Below are 17,823 nucleotides of genomic sequence, written 5' to 3'. Positions count from 1 at the left end.
ACCTGTTTTTGTTGATTCTTAGGAGGATAACCTGAACAGATTGAGATTCCTGAAGGTAAGACAGGGTTCAAAGACCTCAGTTTTGACCTAGGTTCTGTGAGGAAGTAGATGATTTTGCAGAGTGATGGAAAAATGGCTGGGAAGCTGTAGGAGTTGTTAAGCCGAGAAGTACTTGCCTGACCAGTACGGGCATTATTGTAACTGGGGCTCAGGGTATTAGTCAGTAAAAATAGTGATTCGAGTTTCTTAGGAGGCAGTGTTATGGTTTTGGGGAAGGAAGAGAGAGCCCACCACTATCCCAGGTATTCTGTTAACTGTGCTCCTATGACCACAGGACACCTACCACCATTGTTTCTATTCCACGTTGAGCCAGGTCACAATCCAGTTTCCTCTGATTTTTTTTTACATTGAGTCCCTTTTTGAGGCCAGGCCTAACAGGAAGCTGAGTATGTTCTCACCCATTTCTAGCTTTGATTTATCCTTTTTCACTTTCTTTTTTTCCCATCCTCTGATCTATCTTTATAAAGTAAGTCTTGGACCATAGAAACCCAAAGCAGGGAGGGGCTTCTGAGTTGGATTAAGCATAGGCATTGTGTCTGGAGACCAATACTTTTTTTATTTTTGGAGTGGGGAAGAGGGGTATCCAATATATTTTAAGGAGCTTTTTTTTACTTTTTCCTGTTTAGGCTCCCTGTTAAGTAAGACCTCAGTGAGCCCAGAACACTCTGGATTATTTGACTTATTTTCTCTTCAACTTTCAGTACTTAAGCATGTTGCCAGATAAAATACAAGATGCCAAGTTAAATTTGAATTTCAGATAAACAACAACGTGTCCTGTATTTTTATTTGCTAAATCTGGCACCCCTACTTCATGGGCAGGCTTATGTGTTCTAATTTTCTCTCTGCACACTTAGGACAATAACTCACCCTTTTCTTCTGTTACTCATACACAATGACTGAGCACTCTATTAAAAGTCTCTTGACTGAGACAACTCATGGCATGTTAGGGTAAGGGCAGGCTCTGTAGAGATTGATCAGTGTTTGGGTTACCCAGAAAACAACCACTCAGACATTGGCATATGATATTATAGTACCTGTCAAATGAGTCTGTCGTGCAAAATAAGCATATTATTTTGAATGGCCAGATATCAACATGGCTCTGAAAGAGATGGCTGGTGTGGGAATGAGAGTGGGATGGGGGGAGTAGATTCTAACAAAAAAGTGTAACTCATAGGATAACCTCTCTTGTACCACATTAACTCTTTTTGTTAATTGTGGCAAAGTATATATAACATAAAATTTACCATTTTAACCATTTTTTTATCATTTTATTTTCATCATGATAAGTGTACTTTTTAATCCCCATACCCTGTTCTCCCTATTCCCCCACCCACCTCACCTCTGGTAACCAGCAGTTTGTTCTCTATAGTTAAGTCTGTTTCTTGGTTTGTCTCTCTTTCTCTCCTTTTTTTCCCTTTTCTCATTTGTTTTGTTTCATAACTTCTAAAAATGAGTGAGATCGTATGGTATTTGTCTTTCTCTGACTTATTTTGCTTAGCATTGTACTCTCTACCTCTGTCCATGTTGTTGGAAATGGCAAGATTTCATTCTTTTCTATGGCTGAATAGTATTCTCTTGTATTCATATACCACATCTTCTTTATCCATTTATCTATTGATGGACACTTAGGCTGCTTCCATAGTTTGGCTATTGTAAATAATGCTGCTATAAACATAGAGGTGCAGGTATCCCTTTGAATTAGTGCTTTTGTATTTTTTGGGTAAATATCCAGTAGTGCAATTACTGGATCGTAGGGTAGTTCTGTTTTTAATTTTCTGAGGAAACGCCATACTGTTTTTCACAGTGGCTGTACTAGTTTGCATTCCCACCAATAGTACAAGAGGGTTCTTCCTTTTTCTCATATCCTCGCCATTGTTGTTTGTTGTGTTTTGATTTTAGCCATTCTGACAGGTATGAGGTGGTATCTCATTGTGGTTTTGGTGTGCATTTCTCTGATGATGAGTGATGTTGAGCATCTTTTCGTGTGTCTATTGGCCATCTGAATGTCTTCTTTGGAGAAATTTTAACCATTCTTAAGCATACATACAGTTCAGTGGCATTAAGTATATTCACACTGTCATCCATCCATCCATCACCACCATGCATCTACAAAATGTTTTCATCTTCTCAAACTGAAACTCCATACCCATTAAACAGAACTCTCATTCCCTCTTCCCCAGAGCCTGGCAACTACCATTCTGCTTTCTTTCCCTATGAATTTGACTACTCATACTTCATATAAGTTAAATCATATATTTGTGACTAGTTTATTTTACTTAACATAATGTCTTCAGGGTTCATCCATTTTGCAGCTCGTATCTGAATTTCCTTCCTTTTTAAGGCTGCGGTATATATGATATATCCTATTTATTCATTCATTTGTTAATGGACACTTGAGTTGCTTCCACCTTTTGGCTATTATAACTAATGCTGCTGTGAACATGGATGTACAGATATGTTTGAGTTCCTGCTTTTAATTCTTTTGTGTGTATACCCAAAAATGGAATTGCTGGATTATGTGGTAATTTTATGTTTACTTTTTTGAGAAACCTGCATATTGTTTTCCACAGTGGCTGTACCATTTTACATTCCCACAATATAAAGTGTTCCAATTTTTCCACATCCTTGCCAAAACTTATTTTCTGTGTTTTTGTTTTGTTTTTAATAACAAACTCATGGATGTGAGGTGGTATCTCATTATGGTTTTGATTTGCATTTCTTTAATGACTAGTGATGCTGAGCATCTTTTCTTGGGCTTATTGGCCATTTTTATATTTTCTTTAGAGGAATGTCTATTGAAATCCTTTGCCCATTTTTTAATTGGGTACATGTCTTTCTTTGTTGAGTTGTATGAGTTCTTTATTCTGGATAGAAGTCCCTTACCAGGTATATGATAAGCAAATATATTCACTCTCCCATTCTGTGGGTTGCCTTTTTGCTCTGTTAATTGCCCTTTGATGCACAAAAGTTTTAAATTTGCGGGCACCTGGGTGGCTCAGTCAGTTGAGTGACTGACCCTTGGTTTTGGCCCAGGTCATGATCTCACATTTCATGAGACTGAGCCCCGCATCAGTCTCTGCACTGACAGCATGGAGCCTGCTTTGAATTCTCTCTCTCTGCCCCTCACCCCCTCAAAATAAATAAGTATACATTAAAAAAAAAAAAGCCAAAAGTTTTCAATTTTGGTGAAATAAAATTTACCTGTTTTTTCTTTCGTCACCTGTGCTTTTGGCGTGATATTCAAGAAATCATTGCCAAATTCAGTTGGCATGAAGTTTCCTTCCTATGTTTTCTTCTAACTTCTTTATAGTTTTATGTATTATGGTTAAGTCTTTGACCCATTTTGAGTTAATTTTTGTACGTAGTATACAACAAAAGCCCAACCTCATTCTTTTACAGGTAAATATCAATTTTCCCAAAACCATTTATTGAAAAGACCGTCTTTTCTCCATTGAATAGTCTTGGCATTCTTGTCAAAAATCATTTGACCAAGTATGCCAGAGTTTATTTCTGGGCTTGCTGTTCTCTTCCATAGGTCTGTATGTCTGTATTTATGCCAGTACCACACTCTTTTGATTACCATAGTTTTGTAGTAAGTTTCAGAATTAGGAAATGTGAGACTCCCAAATTTATTCTTCTTTTTCAAGATTGTTTTGCTATTCAGGATCCCTTCAGATTCCATATGAATTTTAGGATGGATTTTTCTATTTCTGGAAAAAATATTGTTAGCATTTTGAAAATGACTGCATTGAATCTGCAGAGTGCTTTGGATAGTATTTTGTTTATTATTATCTTTGGTTTACTATTAATGTGGAAGAACATTTAACAATATATTGTTTTGTTTGTTTTTTTTAAGATTTTATTTTTAAGTTATCTCTACACCCAACGTGGGGCTTGAACTTACAACCCCGAGATCAAGAGTCACATGCTCCACGGACTGAGCCAGCCAGGTGCCCCTATTGTTGACTATAGGTACATTGTAGTACAGCAGATGTCTAGAGTTTATTCATCTTGCTTTACTGAAACTTTATACCCATTGAACAACTCCCCATTTCCCTCTCCCCCAGCCCCTGGCAACCACCATTCCACTCTTTGATTCACTAATTTGACTATTGTAAGTATCTCATGTGAGTGAAATCAGGTAATGTTTTTCTTTTTATGCTTAGCTTATTTCACTTAGCATAATGTCTATTTATGTTGTCACCTACTACGAGTTTTGATACCTCAACTATATTAAGTCTTGCAATCCATGAACACAGGATATCTTTCCACTTATTTGTGTCTTCTTTAATTTCTTCTTGCAGTGATTTATAGTTTTTAGTGTACAAGTCTTTTACCTCCTTGATTAAGCTTATTCCTAAGTATTTTATGCTTTTTGATGTTATTGTAAATGGAATTGTTTTCTTATTGTTCTTCGCTCGTGTATAGAAACACAGCAGATTTTTAGGTGTTGATTTTGTGTCCTGCAACTTTGCCAGATTCATTTATTAACTCTAACAGTTTTGGGAAGGATTCTTTAGGGTTTTCTGCTTGTAAGATCATGTCATCTGCAAACAGAGACTCAGATGCCTTTTATTTCTTTTTCTTGCCTATTGAATAAAAATGGGTTTGATGATTTGGTATGCAAATCCTTAATAGACACAGAGAACAATGCTGTATTTTAGCCTAGTGTATTGATTAGTGTTCATAGTGAATCATCAAGAAAAAGTTTTAAAAAAAGAAAAAGTTAATTTGTAACCTGTATACTATATGTAAAACAAAAGTGTATAAGTAAAAAGTACATTTTAAAAGAGTTTTATCAAAATACCTGAAATTTTTTAAAAATTAGTTTAAAATATTTTTTGATGTTTTTATTTATTTTTGAGACAGAGAGAGCATGAGCAGGGGAGGGGCAGAGAGAGACACACACACAGAATCTGAAGCAGGCTCCAGGCTCTGAACTGTCAGCACAGAGCCCGATGCAGGGCTCGAACTCAGACTGTTGAGATCATGACCTGAGCTGAAGTCTGACGCTTAACCGACTGAGCCACCCAGGCACCCTTAAAAATTAGTTTAGATACTTCAAAAAGAAATCCTCTGTTCTCTAGAATTCTTGGTTTAATAGGATAGTCTTTTATCTTCAGGAAGATAAGACACTGAGCTTTGAAATATCTGCTGTGTTTTTGTTTTGTGTGAGGTCCTATAGTCAAGGACGATGGATTGATAACAGAGTAGAGAGAAAAACTTGGCCAGCCAACCTCTGGCTAGACTTTAGTTATCTTAGGATCCAAAGTCTATACTTAACTTGCTTATCTTAGTATCTTAAAAGCTATATTTAACTTGTTTATCTGTTTTTATACTTTTGTACTTCTTTCTTTTATTGTACATTCTTTTAAAAAAGAAAATATAGCCTTATATTTAATATACTCAGGGAAAAATGGGAAGTTATGTTTATCCATGCTTAGGTGAAGGAAAAAAGGAAAACAGAGTATTCCTAAAGTCAGAATAGACAGAGTTCAGGTGACCCTAAGGAAAAAAGCCAAAACTCAAAAGGAGAAAGTTGGGGACCTAATGCTGATCCCATTCATCATGGATTTCTCTTACAAAATATTATTTTCTTGTTTTTTATTTTTCATTTAAAAGAAAAAAATTTTCATTTTTGAGAGACACAGAGCGTAAGCTGGGGAGGGGCAGAGAGAGAGGAAGATGGAATCCAAAGCAGATTCCAGGCTCTGAGCTGTCAGCACAGAGCCTGACATGGGGCTCAAACTCACTGACCACGAGACCATGACCTGAGCCAAAGTCAGATGCTTAACCGACTGAGCCACCCAGGTACCCCTATTTTTTATTTTTTAATTTTATATTATTATTTTTTAATGTTTATTCATTTTTGAGAGAGAGAGAGAGAGACAGAGCGTGAGTGGGGGTGGGGGTTGGGGACAGAGAGTGACACACACACACAGAATCTGATGCAGGCTCCAGGCTCTGAGCTGTCAGCACAGAGAGCCCTATGCAGGGATCCAACCGAGGAACTGTGAGATCATGACCTGAGCCAATGCTAGACGCTTAACCAACTGAGCCACCCATGTGCCCCTATTTTCTTATTTTTTAAAGTGTTGTATTCTACTTATTTAAGGATACAGCCAAACTTTATCTAGACCAACCTATTCTCTGAGCATTTTGCATAGCTAGAGTTTTCTGTAAAGCTAATCATTTCCCTTAAATATCCCCCAAAGCATAATGATATAAACATTTCTGTCCTACTTATAAATTACTAAATACCAAACCACCCCAAAACTTCGTGGCTTAAGGGTGCATGGGTGGCTCAGTCAATTGAGCATCCAACTCTTGATTTTGACTCAGGTCATGATCCCAGGGTTGTGGGATTGAGTTCCACATCGGGCTCCACACTCAGTAAAAAGATTCTCTCCCACTCTGCCCCTCTCCCCTGCTGCTTGCTCATGCATTCTCTCTCTCTCTCTTTTTCTCTCTCTCTCTAATAAAAAAAAAATTTTTTTTAATACAACACAGTGGCTTAAAACAGTGATAGTTTTGTGAATTGGCTAGATTGGTTTTCTGCAGTTCCAAAAGAAGAGTTCTAGAAATATTTTTAATAGGAGCACTACTGGAATGAATGAAGTCTTTCAGGGTGACTCCTTAGAAGGATTTCTTTTACTTGGTTGTATAAGAGCTATTCTACTTCTTTAAAATATTATTCTCTTTACTTTATACTTACAGCTATAGTTAACTTCTTAGATAATGTAATGTTTATTTCAGTTTATTGGCTGATTTATGTGATGTGCTTTGCTTGACATCCAACACAGCAACCTACAATATCATTAGTTTATTCATCCCTAATGATAATGATTGGAGAAGGGAGGCCTGGAAGCAGAACCACCTGCCTCATTATGCATTTGTGAGTCCTTTCTAGTAACAAGTGGTAGTAAAAGATAGTTAACAAAGATCATTGACCTCATGAGAACAAAAGACAGCTGTGGCTCTGTATTGGCTTGTGAAGGTCTGTAGTAAAGAATAGAGAATCTCAAACTTTTTAAAGAAGGGAGTGCTTTGTTCAAGTATATTCCACAAGAAAGTGGATACAAAAAGATAAAATCTTAAAAAAAAAAAAAAAAAGTAAAATCTGAGCTGTTTTCGTTGAAGGCAAGGAGTTGGGGGAAGTAGAGTCTAACCTGGTCATTCTCTTTCCCTCCTTTCCTCTCCGTTCCCTTCACCTCCCTTTCACAGTCCCCTGAGGGAGCTCTGTAAACCACAGTTTGAAAACCACTGATAAACACGATTCTGCTGAGTCCTGACTCCAAAGTAGTTAAAGATTCAAATAAATGGTTGAGTTTGAGATCCCATCGTCTTCAGTTGACCACCCACCAGTAGCCAATCATGATATGAGAGAAATACAACCAAAATGTGTTCTGTATACATATAAATTCCTATGTGAAACCAATAGCCTTAATTTAACAAGCTGCTTGGAACCAGGAATGAATTAGATCCCTGTTGCCCTTTAATCTAAGAACAGTGCTAATTTGTTTACCCTTTCAAGCCCAAAGCCAAGAAAATGTTTTCTAGCCATACTTTCTGGTTTATAGTATATAAAAAATTTTTGATTTTAGATTATTTTATAATAGTGTATATGCTTTAGGGGTGCCTGAGTGATTCAGTTGGTTAGGCTTCTGACTCTTGAGTTTAGCTCAAGTCATGATCTTGTGGTTTGTGAGTTCAAGCCCCATGTCAGGCTCTGCACTCACAGCACGGAGCCTGCTTAGGATTCTCTCTCCTCCCCCCCCTCAATAAATAAATGAACTTAAAAAAAATTTTTTAATGTATATGCTTTAAAAATATATACGTTGAACATTGGAGAGCTCTGCCTTTCCTTCCCTTTGAGTACCCTTAGTCTGCCTAATTTCCTCTAGTCATGTGCTTTACTTCAGGTGCATAAAAATACCCTAGATCACCCTTGAAACTCTGATTCAGTAAGTCTATTTTAGAGCCCAAGTAATTTGCCTTTCTAATACATTCCAGATAAAGCTCATTATGCCGACCCATTGACCACACTTTGAGTGGAACTAGCGTTAGATCCACACTCTAATCTCAGCCTCTTAATAATCAGTGGTTCTCAGAGTGAATCAATGTAAAGACTTTTTTTTGGAGGGTGCAGGGGGAGGGCCCCATGTACAAGATCCAAGAATTGAAGGCGAATACTGCCACTGTTGAAGAGTGTTATTTGGGGCATATCATTTCCACATTGGATTTTCTCCCTTTAGAGGTTAGGATTATAAATCTCTCATTCAAGATTAAAGGATTGTGGAGAATAGTTCTAAAGAAATGCTATTAGCTGCATTACTAATGCTTTAAACCTAGAAAATATTTAAGCTTAAATATATTTTTATGGAGAAAGATGAAATGAAAGGTACTGTGACATTTTGCTTTTGAAACTTAAAGCAAAATCTTATTTTACTTAAAAATATTTTCTGAAATATATTTTGTCTTTTTTTCTAATATAGGTGAATATGCTCACTGTGGAGAATCTAAAAAATAAAGACAAGTATAATATGAAGGTATACTATTGAACGGTTCTTTTTTTTTTTTTAACATTTTATTTATGAGAGAGAGAGAGAGCACATGCATGGTGATGAGTAGGAGAGGTGGAGGGGCGGGGGACAGAGGACATGAAGCTGGCCCTGTGCTGACAGCTGAGAGACCTGTGTGAGGCTCAAACTCACAAATTGTGAGATCATGACCTGAGCTGAAGTTGGATGCTTAACCATTTGAACCACCCAGGCGCCCCTACCATTGAGTGGCTCTTGAAAGCCACATTTTTTTAATTGAGGTATAATTGACATACAACATTTATATTAGTTTCAGGTGTACAACATAATGATTCAATATTGGTATAAATTGCAAATGACCACCACAATAAGTCTAGTTAACATACATACACAATACATAGTTACAAAAAATGTTTTTCTTGGGGTGCCTAGGTGGCTCAGTTGAGTGTCTGACTTTGGCTCAGGTCATGATCTCACAGTTTGTGGGTTTAAGCCCCACATTGGGCTCTGCACTGACAGCACAGAGCCTGCTTCAGATTCTTGGTTTCCCTCTCTCTCTCTCTCTCTCTCTCTCTCTCTCTCTCTCTCTCTCTCTCTGCCCCTTCCCAACACCTGCCTGCTTATGTGCACCTGCCTCACTCTCTCAACAATAAACATTAAAAAAAAAAAAAGGTTTTTTTCTTGTGATGAGGATTTTGAAGATTTACTCTCTTAGCAACTTTTGAATATGCAATATAGTATTTTTTTAAGTTTATTTATTTTGAGAGAAAGCATGAGTGGGGGAGGGGCAGAGAGAGAGGGAGAGAGAGAATCCCAAGCAGGCTCTGTCCTGTCAGCACAGAGCCTGACACAGGGCTCAATCTAATCATGAGATTATGACCTAAGCTGAAATCAAGAGTCTGACACTTAACCTGCTGAACCACTCAGGCACCCCTGAATATGCAATATAGTATTAACTATAGTTGCTGTGCTATACATTACATCCTTGTGACTTATTTCCTTTATAACTGAAAGTTTGTACCTTTTGACTCCCTTCACCCATTTCTCCCACCAGGCAACCTTCCCCTCCCTCTGACAACCACCAATCTGTTCTCTGTACCTAAGAGCTTGGGTTTTTTTTTGTTTTGTTTAGATTTTGCATATAAATGAGATCATATGGTATTTGTCTTCCTCTGACTTATTTCACTTAACATAATGCCCACAGGCATCCATGTTGCAAATGGCAAAATTTCCCTGTTTCCAATGGCCGAATAATGAGGAACTGTATACATATGGTTCTGACTCAAATCCTTCCCTTGACCTACAAGAATATTTCTACTCCTCCTCTAAGCATCTACTCTTATGACCTCCTTTCTGAAATCTTTTCTAACTACCCCCTGAAAACTTGGGTATGATTTCTATGCTTCCATTGGCCTTGTCTAGGGCTCCATTATAACAGGTAACACCTAACCATAAACTCTGAATGCAGGAATAGTCTTTGAATCCAGGATCTCTTAAAGATTTAAAGAGATCCTGGTCTCATCCATTTTTTGAAGTTCTTTATATATTAAAAATGACTGGAATCCAAAGCAGGATTATTGTAATTTTGGTATATTTTAAATATTTACATAAACAAACTAATTTATTTTAATACAAAAATGACCGTAGGGGCACCTGGGTGGCTCAGTCGGTTGGGTGGCTGACTTGGGCTCAGGACATGATCTCACGGTCCATGAGTTTGAGCCCTGTGTCAGGCTCTGTGCTCACAGCTCGGAGCCTGGAACCTGCTTTGGATTCTGTGTCTCCCTCCCTCTCTGCCCCTCTCCCACTCATGCTCTGTCTCTCTCACTCTCAAAAATAAATAAACATAAAAAAAATTTTTTTAATGACTGTATGTAGGATAATAATCACGTGATCATTTCAATAGATGAAGAAAAACCATTTGACAAGTCCATAATAAAAACACTCAGCAGGGGCACCTGAGTGGCTCATTCAGTTAAGCGTCCAACTTCAGCTCAGGTCATGATCTCACGACTCATGAGTTCGAGCCCTGCCTTGGGGTCTGTGCTAACAGCTCAGAGGCTGATGCCTGCTTCAGATTCTGTGTCTCCCTCTCTCTCTCTACCCCTCTCCTGCTCATGCTCTGTCTCTCTCTGTCTCAAAAGTAAATAAACATTTTAAAAAATTTTAAACACTCAGCAAACTAGAAATAGCAGAAAACTTCCTCAAGCAGATAAAGAGCATCTACAAAAAATCCCACAGCTAACATACTTCATGGAGAAAGACAACTAAAAACTTTCCTTATAAGGTCAGGAACAGGAGAAAGATATCTGTTCTTGCTACTTCTTTTCAATATTGTACCTGAAGTTCTAGCCAGAGCAATTAGGTAAGGAAAAGAAATAAAAGGTATCCAGATTGAAAAGAAAGAAGTAGAACTATTTCTGTTTGCAGATGACATTAACATGTACATAGAAAATCCTAAAGAATCCACAAAAAAACTATTGTAAATAATAAATGAGTTCAACAAGATTGTAAGATGCAAGATCAACGGGTATAGGGTTTCCTTTAGAGGTGGTGAAAATATTCCAAAATTAGATTGTGGTGATGGTTGCACAACCCTGTGAATACACTAAAAACCACTGAATTGTACATTTTTAAAAGGTAAGTTTTATGGTATGTTAATTATATGTCAATCAAGCTATTTTTTAATGACTACATATATAAATTCATTTGTATATAAGGATTAAAGGCTAAGTTTGAGGCCTTTTGTGAAAGTCAGGCTTGAGCCAAAGGTCTTCCTGTTCCTTAGGTGGTTTTCTGCTATATGTTCATGTGCCTAACACAATGTCTGACAGATAGTATAAGCTCAGTGAGTATTTGTATAATGAATGAATTATAGTAACCGAACTGACTTAAATTAGCCTAGTTCAGCAAATGTACATTACTGAGGTATTTTTGCTTTCATCAAAGATCCATGAATTTAGTTACATCCACAGAAATTCTAGCCTGGCCCCAGGATGAGTTTGGTTTTAGCCCTATAAAACAAGTTTTAGGGGTCCTTGGGTGGCTCAGTCAGTTAAGCATCTGACTTTTGGTTTCAGCTCAGGTCAAGATCTCATGGTTTCATGAGTTTAAGCCCCACCTCGGGCTCTGTGCTGGCAGCATGGAGCCTGCTTGGGATTCTCTCTCCCTCTCACTCTCTGCCCCTCCCCCACTCACACTGTCTCTGTCTCTCTCAAAATTAATAAACTTAATAAAATAAAACAAGTTTTAAAGAAGACAAAATGGCTGGTAGACTAGATAAAGACCTTTTAAAAAGAAGATCTATTAATCAAGCTAAACATGAACTGAATCATAAGTAGGAGTTTTTAAAAATAAATAAGTGCAGAAAAACCTTGGTTTGCGAGCATAATTCATTCCAGAAACATACTTGTAATCCAGAGCACTTGTAAATCAAAGTGAATTTCCCCACAAGAAATAATGGAAACTCAGATGATTTGTTCCATAACCCAAAAATATTCACATAAAAATGGCTACAATACTGTAATATAATACAAAATAATAAATAAAATACAAAATATAAAGAAAAATAAACCAATTAACCTGTATTTACCTTTGAAAACCTTCATGGCTGGTATGAGGGAGACAAGAGTTATTTAGGGTTATTGTGAAGGACGACTTTCACTATCACTAACAGAATCAATGCTATCTATTGGCTCAGTGGAATCTTTTTTCTTTTCGTGCAACTTTAACAAGGAACCTATCCAATGACACTTGCTTTTGCCTCCTTTTGAGGATTTCACGGAAACGTGACATTGCATTGTTGTTAAATTCATCACTTGCAGTGCTACAGCCTTATTTGGGTGGTGCTTTTCTACAAAAGTTTGCACTTGTTTCCCACATTTTACACATCTCCCTAATATCATTTGAAGTGAGGGATTCCTCTGCCTTTTTCTCTTCCTCCTGTGCAGACGAGATGCAGACATAGAGTTCTTATAAAATCTTGTAATTGGGGCCACTCTCATACCTTGTTCATACTTCGATGATTTCCTTTTTAACTTCCACTGTAATCATCTCCTTCTTCTTAACCACCTTTCTTTTCAACATTTTTCTGCATGGGGGCCATTATATACACTCGCATGGATGTTGACTATAGTATAGTATTAATCAACTCTTGTCATATACTATATTTCATGTAACTGGCAATCAGGCAGCAGGCAGCCTGACGGAGAATGAAGCAAAGCATTCCTAAGCTTACTCTTGAATGGAAAAGCAAAGGACTGTCCATAGGTGCTTTGAAGTGACAAAAAATACAGTAGTGCCGTTGTGGGCACCTGCTTACATTCTGAAAAATCACTGATTGCTGCTAAACACCGCGGTCTTAGAGTGAGCATCCAAGCATGGGAGACAATTACCCACAATCCCGCAGAGAGGGAGAGAGAGAAGAATCATTGGCTCAGTTGCGATCCTGTGACATGTGGCGTCATGTACTACTCTTATTGCGAGACATCACTCGTTTATCAAGTTAAAATGTATTAGAAATGTTTGCTCGTCTTACAGAACACTTGCAGAACAAGTTACTCACAATCCAAGGTTTTACTGTATATAATAACAATTTAAAAATAAAACAATAATAATAAAATAAATTTAAATCACCTGTAATTCCATCTGCCTATCCTTTCTGTTTATGTGCATATATAAAGTTTGTAGGAATATAATTATAGCATTAAAATTATTTTGTATTCCACTTCCTTTTAACATTATTTCATAAGCATTTTCCCATGTTGCTATTTAGACTTTATGGTTTATAGCTTAGTGTATTCCATTCACTTGTTAAAGTACCCTCAATGGTAGCCCTTTAACTTAATTAAAACTTAATTCACATTATAATCATTCTTTTAAAGATATATTCATCTAGGGTTCCTGGGTGGCTTAGTCAGTTAAGCCTCCAACTGTTGATTTCGGCTCAGGTCATGATTTCATGGTTCGTGGAATTGAGCCCTGCTTTGGGCTCTGCTCTGACAGAGTGGAGCCTGCTTGGGATTCTTTGTCTCCCTCTCTCTCTCACCTTCCTCTGCTTGCACAAGCATGTGCAAATGCTTGCTCTCTATCTCGGAATAAATAAACACTAAAGAAAATAAAACATTGTTAAAAATATATTCATCGAGGGAAACCTGGGTGGCTCAGTCAGTTGAGTGTCCGATTCTGGATTTCAGCTCAGGTCATGACCTCACGATTTGTGAGTTCAAGCTCTGCACTGTCAGTGTGGAGCCTGCTTGGGATTCTCTCTCTCTCTCTCTCTCTCTCTCTCCTTCTCTCTGCCCCTCCTGTGCTCACTCTGTCTCTCTCTCTCTCAAAATAAATAAGTAAACTTTAAAAAATAAAAATAAAATAAAAATGTATTCATCTCATAAAACCCTAACCCTAAAAGAACATAATCCCTCATCTTCCCTGTCTGTACTCAAATAGTTACGCATTGCTGGAGAAAATTGTACAGCCCAGCATATTTAGTACCACTTGAAATTCATCATCACCAGATTTATGTTGGCCATCAATCTTACTATATTTTTCTAACAAAGTTGTTCCTCCACTCTTTATAACAAATATTTTATACTTTCATTGCCTTTTGCCCTCCTTTTTTCCCTCCATGCACTCTGTTGATGATTATTACTCATGCACTTCAGAAAGAAAAAAGTCATAAAACATGAACTCTCTCACTTTCTACTACCAACCTGCAAATGTATCTACAGACATCCTCTCTTTACTAGTTGGAATGGAGGAAATATCCCAGCTCCCAACAAAGGCTAATCCCTCCCTGGTGCACTGGATTGCATTTCCTCCTACATTATCTTTTCAGCCATGGTAGAACCCTGAGATGTTTGCAGTTGGTTGCCTGCCCGACAACTACTTTCCTATTGAAACCAAACAGAGTTTATTTAGGAGAGTTTATCCACCTTCCTCCCCATTGGCCTCTGAATATTAACATATCTGGATGTAATGGTTGCGATGGTAATAGCCATCCTGTCACCTAATAGAAAGTCTGAGTGACACGCTGAGGGTCTGAATTAACTCTCCCCTCAGAATTCTATCTTTGGTCTCCTTGGTATGTACGGCTAATAAACTTCTGTTGCTTAAGCTGTTTTGAGATTGTTTTTTATATCCATACAGCAGAGTATCATACCTAAATGACATACATTTTAAGCTACCCCAAGTAAATCCAGAGTAAAAACACTGTGATTGCTATACAAATGGAACTTCAGAACAAGTCCCTAATGCCATCCCATTCCTACCCACCCCTTCTGATGTGTTTGCTGATCCCAAATTCAACCTGAATAGAAATTCTGGAGCTACTACTGCTTCTCAGGATGTTGCTTATCATTTAGTCCCTCTCTTTTCTAAATCTTCAACATTGGTGGGAAGGAAGTTAGGAAAGGAAAGGAGAGGGGAGGGGAGGAAAAAGGGGAGGAAGGAAGGGAGGGAGGGAAGAAGGAATACAGGTACATTTTCCAGAACTGAAGAACATGAGTCTCCATTGAAAGGGCCCACTGTGTGCCCAATACAGCAAATAGAAATAACCTACCCAAGGGTACCTCATTGTCAAAATTTGGATCACTGGACATATGGAGAAATTTCAAAATTCTTTTAAAAAAAGGATTATGTATAAATATCGGGAATCAGAATGGCATTGGACTGAACAATAATGGAATCGAATTAGCAAGCAATGGAGCAATGCTTTCAAATTTCTGAGAAGAATTTACTGGTAGCCTAGGATTTTATGCACAGCCAAACTGTCATCTGTCTCAGAAATAGTCTCAATTCCTGCCCCTTGGGAACCTTTGCCCAAAGATTGAGTTGATAGCCCTTGAAAATGGTGTTGAAGGAGAGCCTAGAATTAGAGCAATAGTTGTAGAAATTAGAAGAGAGTATAGCCTAGAAAGACTTTTCTAAAACAGAAGCTATAGGACTTGGGGAGTGTCACATGGTGCACATGTCTGGAACTAATTAGACCTTTCAAAAAGAATCTTGTCAGCCTGGGAGCTTATGTGGAGGACTTGCTTTCACCATGTTTGACTGACATTGAACGATTTAGGTAGTCAAGAGCCTGAATTCACTGTGTTCACTGGATGGGAAATTCTTGATTCACAGATAAGTTGCAAACTTACTCTAACCTTCTTTTCTTTATATTCCTATGAGATGTTTTCTGGGGCAGGGCCACTTTACAACTTACAGAGGATAAAGAACAGAGCCATGAAGAAAGGTTAAATAATTTGAGGTGGTGTGCCTATTGAAAAGAAAAACATGGGTATGATAGTGACAAGGTTCCCTGTTGTAAGTTGAACAGTAGTGCAGTCTTGAAAAGGCAATAGGATGTTCAAGAAAAGAAGAAATTCCTGATTCACACTTATTATAGTTACCGTTCACCAAGCCCTTACTAGATACCAGTCACTGCACTAGATGTTTTCTGTATCTTCTAACTCCCACTACCATCCTGTAAGAGAGGTATTATTATCCCCATTTTACAACTGAAGAAACTCAGGCTGAGAGGGATCAAATAACTTGCCCTGTGCTACAGAATTCATCCTTAAGAGCAGAATTACATACCAACCTTTTCGTAACTGTACGTTATACCAGGTACCAGGTCTGTTTTTGTCACATAATACAGTATCAGGCATTTCATAGGTATTCAGTTAATATTGACTGACTGATTAGTCCTTGTGCAAGACTTTGGCATCTGAGGTTCTTCAGGCCACAAATTCCTCCATAAAGTAGGAAAGGAAGCCCTTCCAGAGCTTTGTTGGTGTGCTTCTAGGTCAGGCTATTAGATTTCCCAGGCCCAGCATCCTTTGAGTGAGCCCCAAAGGCTTGATTCGATTTGGGCTCTGGTTTTGGCAGTGGGGCTTGTCCTTGTTCTGAGATTTTAACTATAAATTGGATCAGACTATTTCTAGAACTCAGTGGGTCCACCCCTGAGGGGCAATGGGAGTTCAGTTACTACTTTCTCTGATGGAACTTCCCCATCCCTACACAGAGATGTCTCCAGTATAGGTTGGCCAGGCAGGAAATTCCAAACCCTTTTCCTGAAACTCTAAATAGCTTGAGGAATCTCTCTCCAGCTAGAGTTGGAAAGGCTCCCAGCAAAGAGCTGGGTCTTACGTAACTTTATAGACTGCCCATTTTTAGGAAAAAACAAACTGTTCCTCAGCTAGTGCTGGACTCTTTGAGACACATCCTGCATTCTTTGCTGAATGCTCAACAGCCCCACTGGAAGCAGCTCATAGGACAGAGTTGAAGACCAGTGAGGTTAAGTGGGGAGAGATGAAGAAAAGGGGGTGGAGGGGTGCAGTCTGTCATTCTGGCTGGAACACGCTGTTCTGGTTCTCATGGTTCAGCTCCCACTAGCAATAGAGGGAGTGCGGTGAGTGTGAAGGGAACTCCAGGAGAGGAATTATACCCAGGCATATTTGCCCTGCTCATTCCAGAAGCCAACCACTGTACTCAGGTGATCCTCTCAGCACCCCACACCCCAGCAAGAAAAACTAGAACTAGTGTGTAAATAGGTCCACTGCTGTAATGAACCAAATTCTACTCTGGAAAAAGAAATGTTTCCAGTTTAGTTTGGTGAAGATTCAGTTCTTCCTTAGTTCATTTCAGTGAACATTTTAAGATATGTGCCAGGCTCTAGACTAGGGTAAATAACTACTGAGATGAATAAGACAGCCCCTGTCCTTAATATGCAACCAAGGAGGAAAGAGAAAATGTATATAATAGTTATACACTTATTTGCTTTATAGTTCTTTGTACTTCATGTCATTCTTGTGTTCTTAACTCTTATAAAGGTAACCATCAGGTTTATGTCCATCTGTGAATGAATGTCCTACCTAATTCAAGGTAAAAATACAAGAAAATTTCCCCTCTTCAGATGTGACCGGTTATTTTACCAAATTATTAATGAAATGGGCAGGCACAAGTTTTAAGAATATTCTTCCCTTAATTGTCTTTATTTCCATAATTTTCTCAAGCTACTATAAGGCATTTAGAACTTTGAATATAACTTGAATCTTTACTATGACAGATAGCCTGCTCAATCAGTTATAATTTGCCCTAGAGCATGCCTGTAGCTTTTGCTTCTTCCCTGAAATAGGTGTTAGGCACTTAATAAGTACTTGTTTCCCCAGTACAGGTGTCTGTTCTCTTTGGGGTTGTAAATGGGTGGTCCCTCATGTCTCCTATGATGATTTGGTCA

At 38.1% G+C, this 17,823-nt stretch overlaps 1 protein-coding gene across 1 annotated transcript in view; it reads left to right on the top strand.

Annotated features, from left to right (window-relative positions):
- RUSC2 (RUN and SH3 domain containing 2) overlaps nt 1–17,823 on the top strand; it is a 67,143-nt gene that overhangs the window by 1,766 nt on the left and 47,554 nt on the right. The gene's annotated exons all lie outside the window — the stretch shown is intronic.

The sequence above is a fragment of the Neofelis nebulosa genome, chromosome 12 (assembly GCF_028018385.1).
Source record: "Neofelis nebulosa isolate mNeoNeb1 chromosome 12, mNeoNeb1.pri, whole genome shotgun sequence".
NCBI lineage: Eukaryota > Metazoa > Chordata > Mammalia > Carnivora > Felidae > Neofelis > Neofelis nebulosa.
This window is presented reverse-complemented; position numbering and strand designations above follow the sequence as displayed.